Source organism: Falco punctatus (genome assembly GCF_963210335.1).
Source record: "Falco punctatus genome assembly, chromosome: 3".
Taxonomy (NCBI): domain Eukaryota; kingdom Metazoa; phylum Chordata; class Aves; order Falconiformes; family Falconidae; genus Falco; species Falco punctatus.
In genome coordinates, this window is record NC_137582.1 from 100,291,131 (window position 1) to 100,304,523 (window position 13,393).

Below are 13,393 nucleotides of genomic sequence, written 5' to 3' on the forward strand. Positions count from 1 at the left end.
AATTTTTAAGTTGTCACTGTTCTCAGACTGCTAGGAACACGGAAAGCCAGACCAGTTATTTAATCAAGAGCTTTACTGTTGAGAGAACAAAACTTTTTTTTTTTTCCTGTTAAACTTTAGTCAGTAATAAATAGCTAGGTTTTGAATATGTTTTTGTATTGTTATATACATGCCACTTTACAGTACAGTTCTTTGTTGTGCAACAAAATTTCTTGAAGTTTTTATTTACCAACACTTTTATGTTGCTGCTCTCTTCCTCCTAGAGGCGTGATGAATACATTTGCCAAGAACTATGAATTTCTTCACAGAATCGTAGAATCATTTGTGTTGGAATGGACTTCCAAAGACCATCTAGTCCAGCCCCCCTGCAATGAGCATGAACATTTTCAACTAGATCAGGTTGCTCCAAGCCCCATCCAAGCTGACCTTGAACACTGACAGGGTTGGGGCATCTACCAACTCTCTGGGCAACCTGTGCCAGTGCCTCACCACCCCCCTCGTAAAAAATGTCTTCCATATATCTAGTCTTAATCTAACCCTCTTTTAGTTTAAAACCATTATCCCTTGTCCTATCACAACAAGCCCTACTAAAAAGTCTGTCTCCATCTTTCTTATAAAGCCCCTTTTAAGTACTGAAAGGCCACAATAAGGTCTCCATGGAGCCTTCTCTTCTCCAGGCTGAAGAACCCCAACTCTCTCAACCTTTCCTTATCAGAGAGGTGCTCCAGCCCTCTGGTTGATTTTGTGGCCGTCTCTGGACCTGCTCCAACAGGTCCATGTCTCCTGTGTGCTGAGGACCCCAGAGCTGGATGCAGTACGCTAGGTGGGGTCTCACCAGAGCGGAGAGAGAGGGGCATAATCCCCTCTCTCGCCCTGCTGGCCACGCTGCTTCTGATGCAGTTGGCTTTCTGAGCTGTGAGTGCGTGTTGCCAGGTCATGTCCACCAGTATCCCAAAATCCTCTTCCACAAGGCTGCTCTCAATCCCTTCATCCCCCAGCCTGGATTGTTACTGGGGCTTGCCCTGACCCAGGCGCAGGACCTTGTGCTTGGCCTTGTGGAACCTCATGAGGTTCTTGTCTCGCTGAATTGCAGTACCTGCAGCTATTCCCATCCTCCTTACACTGGTGTGTTCCCTTTGGTAGGCACGTGTGCTTGAGTTATGAACACCTCCCTGCATGCATGCATGAAGCTGCTTTTGACTGATTCTCCAAGAAATGCCATCAGATGGATTTCTCCTTATCTTCTGTTTGATTTTTAAAAGTACACAGGGAAAAGGAAAACCAAGTGGGTTCTTTTTTACTATTCAAATTTGCTCACACTGCTTGAGAACAATACATGTCAGCTCCAGGCTTAAAGTGCTAAATAACATCATTTCATAAACACACAGCTATTTTGTCCAAACAAACTGCTTCATCAAAATGTTGAAAAATGTACTACACCACTGGGACAATTCTGCCATAGATGGTTTTATTCCTCTCCCTTCTCTTATTTGTGCTTTAGGAAAAAAAGCAACAATATAATCGCTTTTAGTTTTATTAATCAAGTATTTGCTCTGGAGCCTGGAGAAGAGAAATAGTTATTATACATTTACATTATGTAAATGATATCTTTAATGAAAGCAGCCTTGAAAACAGCACTACATTAACCCTTCAGCCACACCTAGCACCTCATTCTTCTTTGTCTGTTGACAAACAAGGCCAATTAACATCAGCCAGATAATTAACTGCAGCTCCAGGTAGCATTTGCATCCAATCTAGTGCTGTTTGGAAGCTGTCTCGTCTCCTTACCTCCTTGCAGCTCAAAGGTGCTAATTTTAACACCTACAAAGTACTGAGTTTGGATTTGGTTGAGAAGAAAATGAGATCGCTTTTTTTACTTTATTATTAAAACATTAGATGAATAATTATAATAGTGAAGTGACTTCAACCTTCTGCTAGATTTTTTTTTCCCAAAAATCATTTGCACATTTCAGGATGCGTATTTAAATTCCTTATCTTCCATATGGCAAATTATTCTTCTTGAATGTCTTGTACTTAGAGTGAGAACACTTTGGGGATGGACTTAACTGGTGGTCCAAAACCAGGGTAATTATGTTTGTTGCCAAGGAAAGAAGAATATTATTCCTGGAGACACAGCAGGCATTTTATTAAATGATTGTACCAGCTGGAAACAAATTATTGCCTTTATTTTAAACTACCATTTAGAAGCCTAATGTTTTTATTTCAACGGGAAACAATTTTTTAGAAAGATTACACTCACGTGTTCTTGTGATTTTTACTGGGGTACGCTAGATTCGTATAATTATCCATGATAGTGTTATTTGCCTTGGTTTTGATGAGTCTGTTATTACCTGCAAGTCAAAAGTTGATCCTACTGTTATTTCCCTTCTGTCTGATACCCCAACTAATTTTGGAGTGAGGAAGAGCATATGCAGCAGGTGGGCTGTGTTTCTAGTAATTAGTTTTCTTAAACATGTTATAAAGAGCCTTGCCAAGAAAATATCACTGTAGCATTCTGAGTCCAGCTGGCACTGTACTGGAGCCTGGAGAGGGGAGGAGAGAACAGCAGGCTGAGCCACGTTCATCTGTGGAGTCTCTCAACCAAATTCACCTACAGGTGAATCTGAAGCTCTCCCTGTGCTCTAGAAAATGTTTTCACCAGGATTTTTGTGGAAGGAAAGGGAGGCAGCTCTTGTGCACGTCTTGCATTGGGAACGTGCGCATTCATTTCTTCCCTCTGAATGGGTCTTTGGGACACCGTCATATGTAATTTCAGCTGACCAGGGAGCTCTTGAGGCTGAAAGGGGCTGCACAGCTCAGTTCTCTGGCTCAATTTCTGGGGTGCACGGGCACCCAGAACAAGAACATGGTGATGGACAACAAAGCCTGAGCAAAGGTTCTCCAAGCCTGCCCGTTCCAGCTTTCCAAGCCAGGAGTCGGTAAGAGATGGTTAGGAGCAATAGCAGTAGGGGTGCAGTGTGGGTCTGTGCTTTGGCAGGGAGTCTGATTTCACGGTCTCTAGATCAAAAATGCTTTGGCCATGTAATGCAGAGTGCTGACATGGTGTGAGCTCACACTAGCACTTCAAATCTCTTCCAAAATGTTGGGGGGTTAGTATTTCGACTGCTTTGCCTTACTATCAGATCAAGTCATTGTCTGTCTTCCTGCAGCAAGCATAAACTCCATGTGCTTTGGCTAATCAGATGGAAATATGATCCTGGGCTCGTTCCTGAACTGAGTTAAATTTGTATCGCTGCATTAAGTTTGTCAGGCAGCGCACTGGCTGCACAGTACCAGTGCGAGTGTTCCCCTCCCTTCTCCCAGGGAAAGCAGCGGGGCTGGAGTGGTTTTCCTTAGCGCTTTTCCAAAGATTGCTGAAGTATTTCGGCTGGCCCGCTCAAATACATTCATTTTTATGAAACATGGAAAAGTTCAGTAACGTTACATGTGTTTGAAAAGTGCCAGGTAATCCTATCAGCCCTGTGTCCTATATAACAAGTCCGCCCCAGAATGTATGTTGCTCCTCAGGTAGCGATGATTAGCAGATGGGTGGTATGGCACTCAGCTTATTTTAAAACTTTGTGCTAAGTAAACTCTGTCATACAAGTGAGCTTATTTTCTCCAAATTCAATACGACTGTTTGGTCAGAAAAAAAAAGAAACTGTTTTTTAAGGTTTTTAGACTTTTTTTGGCCTTTGTTGAAGAAATCACATTAAGGACCTTTTCCACCTCTCTGTGACATTGCTTTGATGGGAGCTTGATATAGAAAATGATAAGGTCCCCAGTAAAAGCATCTCTTTTATACTTGATGTGCCATATGTGTAAGATACATAAAATTTCTGCAGCTTAGTGCTATGGTTTCCCGACAGCCTCTGAAAAAGGAATGAACATTGCCCTTTCCTACCCAGTGGGGTAATGCTGAAAATGTTACCAGGATGTGGCCACCTACCTCAAACTATTGCTAGAGGCACTTTTTGCAGTGGGCAAGGCCCATTTGTGCAGTAAAAGCTCTGTCATTAATTTAATACACACGAAGCACTGACTTCCCTAGGGAAAGCAGAAATAGGATCAGAGGAGATAACCACGGAGTCTGAAGGCTTCAGGAGGACAAGCAGGTGTTGTCTGTGCCATGTTGCCTCCCACTTTGCAGCTTAGTCTGGAGGATACATTATTTTCTTCTTTGACGTTCAGGACTTTTGCTTCAGGAAGATTATTTTTTTTTTTTTTTGGTGAAGCCTGAGTCCTGATGCATGAGCTAAAAGCCATCTGTGTACCTCTTTTTTTTTTTTTCCTTTTTGGGTGTTACTGTTCCAACTGACTGTCTACAGTCCATAATTATGAAAAGGCTGAACAAGAAAGTGAAAACTGAAAATACCCTTTGGGTAAAGGAACATGCAGTCAGTCACCTCAAGGTCATACAAAATACAATGGGCTTATGCACTGGTGCAGGTTGAACTGATTTGTTTCATTAATCAAAACTCATACTGTGTTTGCAAGGAGTAACTGACATTAGCAAAGCTATGTTACTTAGAAATCCTCTATTAACCTCTGTTTAATTATATTGAGTTTTAAAGTCAGAAAATAAGCCTTTGCTTATTCAGTAGCAAGAGTGTCTTCTTTAGTAACAGAGAAAACCTTTTTTCATGTTATATGGGACAAATTCTGTATTTTTAGCAATGAAATAAATACAGAGTTATTGTGACTGAGTTGGTAAGAGTCAATGTCAGATTCTGAAATAGAGCTGCGCCCTGAGGAGGTCCTTGTGCACATCAGTGGGGGAACCAGAAAGAAAATTTCAAACATTAGCACAGTATTTTTTTAAAAAAAAGATGTAATTTTTTTTTGGGGGGGAAGTGGGGAAGAGTGGTGAAAGAGGGGGTTCAGGACAGGGAGGACGTGTTGGGGAGCGGAATGCATTAAGCACTGGCTGAAGATGGAAAACTGAAAGCAACAAAAAGTTGTATGAATATATAAAGGAAATGAGGGATGATTAATTTTTTCTATATTAAGGCAAATGCAAAAATATTTGGTCATGACCTAACAATAGTTGTTGTGGCTGCTGTTCATCCTGCAAATTTGTTACTACGAATGCTCTACCGAGGCACTTCTATTTACCAGTGTTTGTGCAAATGTGCAAGTAGCAGCTCATTGCGTGAGCTTTGCGGTTTGTTTGCTCAGTGCCTAATACAACATGGCTTTGATCGACAAGGTGTCCATAAATCCTGCTGCAACCCACATGGCCATGATGTCTGAGTCCACTCTTTCTGTCTTCCTCTGGGGAAATCCTGGGGAAATCAATGGATCTACAAAGGTATTGCTCAGTTTAACTAAGATGGCAAAAGCATCTTATCCTGAATTTCATTCTTAATTGAAGACATCTTTCACAGCAGGAGTGCCCAGTTTATGTTCTGTGTGACCACTCTGGCCTGCCAGGGTTATTTATTCCTCCCCTTCTTTCCGTAGGCTGATTAAATAGATTTTTTTGGTGAGAGTTAACACTGTTCTCCACCTGGGGACTCCTTCCCTCACTGCTTGAGAGACATTTAGCCAGTCATGCTGGGGTGAAGTGAGCTTGGGGAAGGTCCTGGCTGAAGGGAGGCAATTCATGTTCCCCACGTAGATCCCAGCAGCAATGGCAAAGGTGGTACCTAAAAAATGAGGATGTATTGCTCTTCTGCTTACAGCAGCTGAGTCCTTCCCCTTGTTCTTGGGAACGTTCTGGGTAAGGAGCTGGCTGCCCCGTGGTTTCCACACACATGTGCTTGGTTGGGCTTTCTGACCAAGGCTGGGGACCTCGTGGATTTTTTTGAAAAGTCACCAGCATGCAGGTGCAAGGGTTTTGTCATGGCATGGGAAAAGGGCTGCGTCACTGTCCTTCTCCAGGTTCTCAGTGGAGGTAAGGGACCTGCTGAGAGCTTGGGACTGCCATCTTCCAGGGACAGTTGTTTTGACATGATAATTCGCCTCAGGAATTAGGTTGCTGAGGGAATCTTCTAGCAGGAGGGTTGGTTCCAAATGAGTAGGACAGCAGTGTCCCTTCTGCAGAGCACTGCAATAAATGGAGCAGCACACAGCCGCGCTCCAACACACCTGACTGTTTGCTTAGTCAAGGGGTCCCACAGCAAAGGAAGGACTTTTTACCTCTCTGATTCCATTAATTTCTGTTGTTTCCATTCCTCATTTTCAGCTGCCCATCTTGCCATAGAATCACAGAATGGTTTAGGTTGGAAGGGACCTTAAGGCAGTGAAGATATATCAAGCTGTAGCCCTATATATAGGTACTCTCTCTCTATATATAGGAGCATCTGGTTCCAACCACCTGCCACGGGCAGGGACACCTTCCACTAGACAAGGTGGCTCAAAGCCCCATCCAGCCTGGCCTTGGGATGGGGCACCTCCCACCTCTCTGTTTGTGTTTTACTACCCTCATCGTAAAAAAAAGCCCTTATATCTCAGTCTAGCCCTCTTTTAGTTTAACACTATTCCCCCTTTTCCTATCGCAACAGGCCCTACTAACAAGTCTGTTCCCATCTTTATTGTAAGCCCCCATTAGGCACTGGCAGGTGCTGTAAGGTCTACCCGGAGGCTTCTCTTCTCCAGGCTGAAGAGCCCCAACTCCCTCAGCCTGTCTCCATGGGAGAGGGGCTCCCCCGTTTTTCATCTTCCTGCATAAATGCACCCTTGCAAATGGGCTTTGCTTGTCTGCTCTTTGACCCAACTGGATTTTAGTAAGTTTTGTAGCTACAAATTCTTAAGTGCTACCCAGTACCTTTTGGTTCTTCTCCTCATAAATGCTATCAGCCAGGAAAAGCAAGGCTTGCTCTTTCTAGCTGTAGCAGTTGTGTTGCCCTGACAAAACCCATTTTGGCTGAAAGTGCTAATAATATCTTGCTTTTCCTGCTGTTGCTCTGCGTTTTTCCAGTACTGCAGACATTTTTACTGAAAGCTTAACCAACATCTCCTCCCCTGTTTGCTGTGTCAGGTCAGGGTGCCACCAATAATTTCAGCGTAGCTTTGGCATTTTTCCAGTATTAGTTGCCTGTTCGCTTCAGGATTCAGCCTCAGCACCTCTGCATCATTGACCTCTGAAGCTATTGATTCCTGTAGCTGGAATACATTCAAGTCGCTGAAGGAAAAATCTGCTTTCCCTTATCAGCAAAAAATGTTTGGTCCTTCCGTAAGCTGCATTTTTAATTTTTGGGTTTACTGTAGGGAAATGTAAACAATGTTTGTTTAGTAATAGCATCTTGTTTGTTATTTGCTCTCCAGATACTTCATAAAAAGTAAATATCTAGATTTTATATTTTTTTTTTCAGATGATATTCTTAGGCACAAACTTGTTCATCCAGTGGCAGAGTTCAGGTTTTACAGAACCTCCTGATTTTCACCCTTCTGCACATCAGATAGATGCATTCCTCACGTCTGGGGAGGGGATAACCAGGGGCGTCTGGAGAAGCTTGTGCAAAAAAGCAGTTCATTCACCCTCTCTCCCACCCTGCCCTAAACAGAAGAGGACATACTTCTGCAGGCAGGACTAAGAAGAAATGTGCCTCTTTCTTTGGGAGCACAGTTCTGTGTTGCCAAACTTCAGTTGTTCTTGTGTTCTAACCTTTTCTTTTCTTACTTATTGTTCATGGTACCTAGCCAGTGACTGCTGTTTCTCATGCTTGGAAAATATAATTAAAGACACCTGTACATCATAGATGGTATAGAATCACTTCCATCATTCTGTGCATGTTATGGATTGTTGATGAATTCTCAGCAGTGATTTGGCTCAGGAGGAGAAAAGTGTGTCTGGTTTCACTGGCCTTCTCGTTTGCACCAAGTCTGCTTCATGCTGGTCTGCTGAAAGGGGCCTTAAATTAAGAATAAAATTTGTTTACTGCCACTGCTACCTCCTGCCATGGCCAAAGGAGATGGAGCATCGAAACAGCCCTTAATTTTGTACAGACAGGGTGGATTTGCAACATGTTATATGCAGGCCACCATATAAAAAGGGAAAGAAGATACTTTATGTCTGTATCTTTCTCTAGGGCAGTTTTGTTTTCCTTGGTTGTCTGGGTTTTGTGTTTTTTTAAAACTTTCTCAATCGCGTGGTTTTGTGGGGCAGCTTCAATGGCTGTGGTCTCAGAAGTCTGAGAAAAATGGGCAGCTGCTAACCTTGCAGTGGTGTGTCTGTGTACCTGCAGAATGAAGGGCAATGTTATTGCTTGAAGTATTCCCAGCAGCTGAAACACAAAGTTTGCTTTTATGAATATGAAATCTCAATGTGTATTTTAGTCTTTAAAAAAATACTCAGTACTGCCAAACAAAGCTATAAAATTTATTTTGTCTAAACCAAATGAAAGGTTCAATCTTCCCAACGTGAGACATTATGCTTTTTAATTCTCTTCTGAGACGTGGAGGCTCATACAACTAGTTTAATTTCTCCCTCTGGAGCTTGTTATCCAACAGTTAAATAGATTGATACAAACTGCTATTTCCTGATCCTGGTCTTTACTAGTTTTCTTTTTTAATTAACTAAATCTTCCCCCTCCCCCCCCCCCCCTTTATTTTTTCATACTCTACCCATCTTTCTCATAGAAATGATCCTTTTTTTGATCAAGAAATTGTCTTAGTTTTGTGATACAAAGACTGATTATTTTCATAATTATTAACCAGTGTATATGTGTGTGTGGAGGAAGGAGTAGTCAGAGAGTCTTTTCTTTCCTATCAAGCGCCTCATGTCTTATTTGTGAACTTGCATACTGGTTTTTTCATATACTTTATCATCAGGTGCTTCTTGCAGGTTCAGATGGAGAGACTGTGTCTTTTGTGGTTGTGCCAGCTTCCCTGCTAAATGTTTGGCCCAGAGAGATGCAGAACCCTGCTCATGAACAGGGAAAAATCAAGACCTAAAAGCTATTTCCCTAGTGACCAGATTTTACATTTCCTTCCCATCCAACTGCTTTTATCTCATCATGAAGTCTGAGTTTCTAAGCAAAATTCATTTTACTGAAGAAGCAGAGTTTCGTTGTAGAGAAAATGGTATTTTTTGACGTTTTCGTACCTTATAAGGGACTTGATTTATAAGAATGTCTATGCTAATTTGATATTGTCAAGGGCTGAGTGGGTAACTGGGGAATCAGAAAATAAAGTCAGGCTTTAGCCCACACACAGCCACCTCAGGTTTACGTATCTGCCCTGGGTGGCACAGCTCTGTCCTTCCAGGTCTTCATTTCATTGCTCGAGAGACAGCAGAAGCCCAGTCCTCTAAAAGCTGATTTTTTTATTGGGTTGGTTTGTTTGTTTTTCCCAGCTGAGATGACAGAATGTTTACAGACATCCACACAGATACACCAAATTTACATTTTTCTTCCCATGAATCTCTCCTCACTCTCTCCAGCAACCGTGAAAGCTCTTTGCTGCTCTTTTCCTTGCTCCTAATTCACATCTGAATGTCTGACTTCCAGGTGTTGGCCCTTCCCTTGGCAATAGAGGCTCATTTCTGGAATTGCTGCTGACAAAAGATCAACATGAGGAGTTTTGTTCCAAGTGGCACAAAACTTCCTTCTATCCACATTGAAAATTATGTTGTTTTTTTCAAGAGCTCCACGTGGATCCCAAGTAAAAAGGTGAGGACTGTGCGTAAGGGAGGTGCCTGTCCCCCGCGCCGGGCCCTGTCGGGGCCGCCCCTGGAGCCCTGGGCTCAGCCCTGGGCCCCTCGCTGCCAGAGGGACGCTGAGGGGCTGGAGCGTGTCCAGAGCCGGGCAGGGGCTGGGGAAGGGGCTGGGGCACAGGCTGAGGGGGGAGGCAGCCTGGAGAGGAGGGGGCTCGGGGGGGCCCTGATGGCTCCCTACAGCTGCCTGACAGGGGGCTGTGGGCAGGGGGTCGGTCTCTGCTCCCAGGGAAGGAGCGACAGGAGCAGAGGGAACGGCCTCGAGCTGCGCCAGGGCAGGGTTAGGGTGGGGGTGAGGGGACATTTCTGCCCTGGAAGGGTGGTCAGGCACCGGCACAGGCTGCCCGGGGAGGGGGCACCGGCACTGGGGGCGTTTCAGCGACGCGTAGATGTGGTGCTTGGGGACAGGGTTTAGTGGTGGCCTTGGCAGAGCTGGGTTAAGGGTTGGGCTTGGTGATCTCAAGGGTCTTTTCCAACCTAAAGAATTCTATAATTCTATAAGGTGTACCTTTCAATATTCAGCAAAACAGAGCATTAAAATCAGTCCCAACACCCTGAGTTTTAAGTAGTTATTTCCTACTGAACTGATCAGGAATTAGAGAAAAACTCTTCTCACGTGTGCCACCCGGATTTGCAGACAGGCTGAAGAAGAGTCCTTTGAGCAGCAACGTGCCACACTGCTTGGTGGGCTCAGCAGGGCGGTGGAGCCCTTGAGACCGCAGGCGCAGTGTTCTCTGTGCCGTATGTGCTCAGGTATTTGCAAAGTGGCGTTCAGCTCAGCAAATCTTGTATTTATTTTCACCGTGAACTGTGCTTTCGCTATATTGTCCACAAGGTGGGTCACGTCTCAGTGACAAACCCAGCAATGATGAGCCATCGACACCGGTGCCAAGTGTGGCACTGGTGGAGGCTGAGTTTGGCTCCTGTGACTTACAGCCCTTTTTGAAATAAATTTGTCACCAGATGCCAAAATCTGTCTCTAGCAGTGCTTCAAACTTCAGATTCCAGTTGTTTGAGATGTATTTTTGTACTGGAGTTGCTGATTTGTTTTGCTTAGTTTGGTTTTAAAATAAATTATTTTCTGGTATGTGGAAATAGAAGGCGATACATATTCAATCTCTTTGGCCAAAATCATTTGGAATTGCTTCACATTGCTTCTGACCAGTGCAAAAAACAGAGCTGAACAAGGACATAGTTGTAAAAAAAAAAGAAAGCAAAAAGTTTGGCAGCTGAGTTGGGACCTGTGTGTCAACATGAATGAGCACTTGTAAAAGTAGTGCTTTTATAAAATCCAACTTTTTCTCTTTTTTAAATAAAATCTAACCAGCTAATAAAATCTAAGCTATGTGGCTATGCAAAATGACTCCAAATGAGTATATGTCCCTCTGGTTCTAAAATCAAATGTATATGGGAGTTGCTATTTTTAGGTTTAATTTTAAAAATAGGTTTCTCTGTAAGAAAATGTTTTGCATCTGTGGCATTGGTGGCATCCTCTCATTTTTGTGAACTGCCTATTCTACTGTATGGTATAGGGCACATATAAAGTAAGAATATACTAAATCACTACAGGTTTAGATGAACCCTGGTAAAATATTGTATTGCCAAAATCTAACAAAAATATGTTGAGACCAGTTGCCTCATGCTGGCTATCACTAGGATACAAGGCTTTTGGATTCCTGATACCCACAAGGATTATTCACTCTTGGCTTCCCCACATACTGTACAAGAACAAGGGAACTATAAATCATATCTTGCAAAACTTGGTCAGGCTTTGATACCTCAGCCTTGCCAGGTTTGTCTTACTTTGAAGCAGCTGTTTCATACAGTAAAGTAAATAGTAGAAGTTAAGTTTTTGAACATAAAGGGAAGGAAAGAGGGTGAAAAGAGGGACTGAAAACTGGAGCTTGTTCCCATACACGTAGCTCTGAAGGGACAGTTAATTCCCTGGTGTCTGGTGGTGAGAATTGCCTGGTTCTTTCAACAGGCTGCGTATGATCAATAGTCGAATCAAACCACTCTGACAAGGAGAAGCAAAGATTCCCCTCATTTTGGGGGGGCTGGAGTGTGTGTGCAATACATGTTGTCATTGGCTTGTATGGTTTCAGGGCAGTGGGGTGCACCAGCTTGTATTTATTTGCTTTGGAGCTAAGCATGCTTTAGCAGCTCACAGGGAAACAAGCAGTGGGTCCAGGTATAATAAAGGTCTTTTGCCTGCCAGCTCTGCTGTCCCCAGAGCATGGCCCCACACCTCATGCACCCACCTCCTTCAATAGGAATGAGCCAAACCGTCTTTGAATCTGATGTTTTCTTCCTGCAGTTGTTTTCTTGCAAAAATACTGCTCACAAGATATATAAACTGGGAAATCCATATAGTTAGCAGTGCTGTGGTTGACTGGGTTGTCTCCTTGGCTTACAGTGTAGTGATATTCTGTCAGCCACATCTAAGTTGGATTTAAGTGAAAGTGACTCCAAACTGGCATGTAAAATTCAATTAAATCACCGTGTCAGCTCCTGTATTTGCATTCCAAGCATCTAAAGTGACTAAAGTAGGTGTTAATGTTATATATTATTACAGAATAATGTAATTTCTATGGTCAGTTTTGAGGCGGAAGATAAACAGCAAAGATACAAATGTAATGAAGCCTCATTCTGAGATGCAAAGCAGGTGCTGTATCCAGCAGAAAATTAAGTTAATCGATAAACTAATTTGATATTTTAAATTCTGAGTACAGGCTATGCATTGGGCAGATTTAATGCAGTTTGAAAGACAGTGTAAATTATTAATAATGTAACTGGGCTGAATAGCTCTGGCCATTCATTCATCCTGAAAATGGGGGTCTTACTCCTAAATATTTAACAATACTTATTTTTCTTCCTTTCCAGCCTGTAGGAGGAATAACTTTGCACATTTCTATTTGGGTATAGAAACATGTTCAAGGCAACCCGAGCTGGAGAAATACAAGTCAGTCAGTGCCGTGGCTGCACTTGGGGCTGGTCACAGAAATACAAGGTAATACAAGGCAAGCGCAGAGTCTGCGCAGGCTGTGCTGCGGCGTGTCCTACGTTTGGTGATGGGTTTGGTTTTATAGTGAAACACAGATGTTGTGGGAGACCATGGCCGCACAGTGATGGTCCTTCATGGAGACCTCACCGAAAGCGTCAGTGTAGAAACCCGGATTCCATTATAGTCATAGAGAGAAGGGAGCTTGCAAAGTAAATGGATGTGGTTCCTTGAGGTGTATGGCTTCATATCATGAGCCAGATCCTAAGTAGGGAAGAGCATGAGTAAAAGTCCCTTCCTACCACCTTTGATATGCCCATTCCTGTTTGTGACTCAGGCAAGCTCAGCACTCTCAGTTCATCGGAGCATCCACAGAAGTCTGTAAAACATTTTGGTAGCACAAGGTTGCCAGAATTACTAAAGTATTCTCCTTACACCAACATTAATAGTCAGGAGCAGTTGCTAAGCCTCTTACACCTTCTGGACTTCATGGCAGAGCAGGGTGAAAGGTCTACTGCACTGCAGCAATAAAACCTGGAGTTCACAGAGAAGTGAAAATGGGCTGGTGTGTGACTGCCAGGCTGAGGGTCCGTGTCTTACAGTGATAAAGAAATATCTAAACTGAAGAGAGAATGTGGTCCCATTTTCTTTCTCTCTTGTATTTTTTTCGTCTCTCTCTTCTTCTGACCAATCCATATTATCTACCCAAGTAGTCTTTTACTTGGAAAATAACT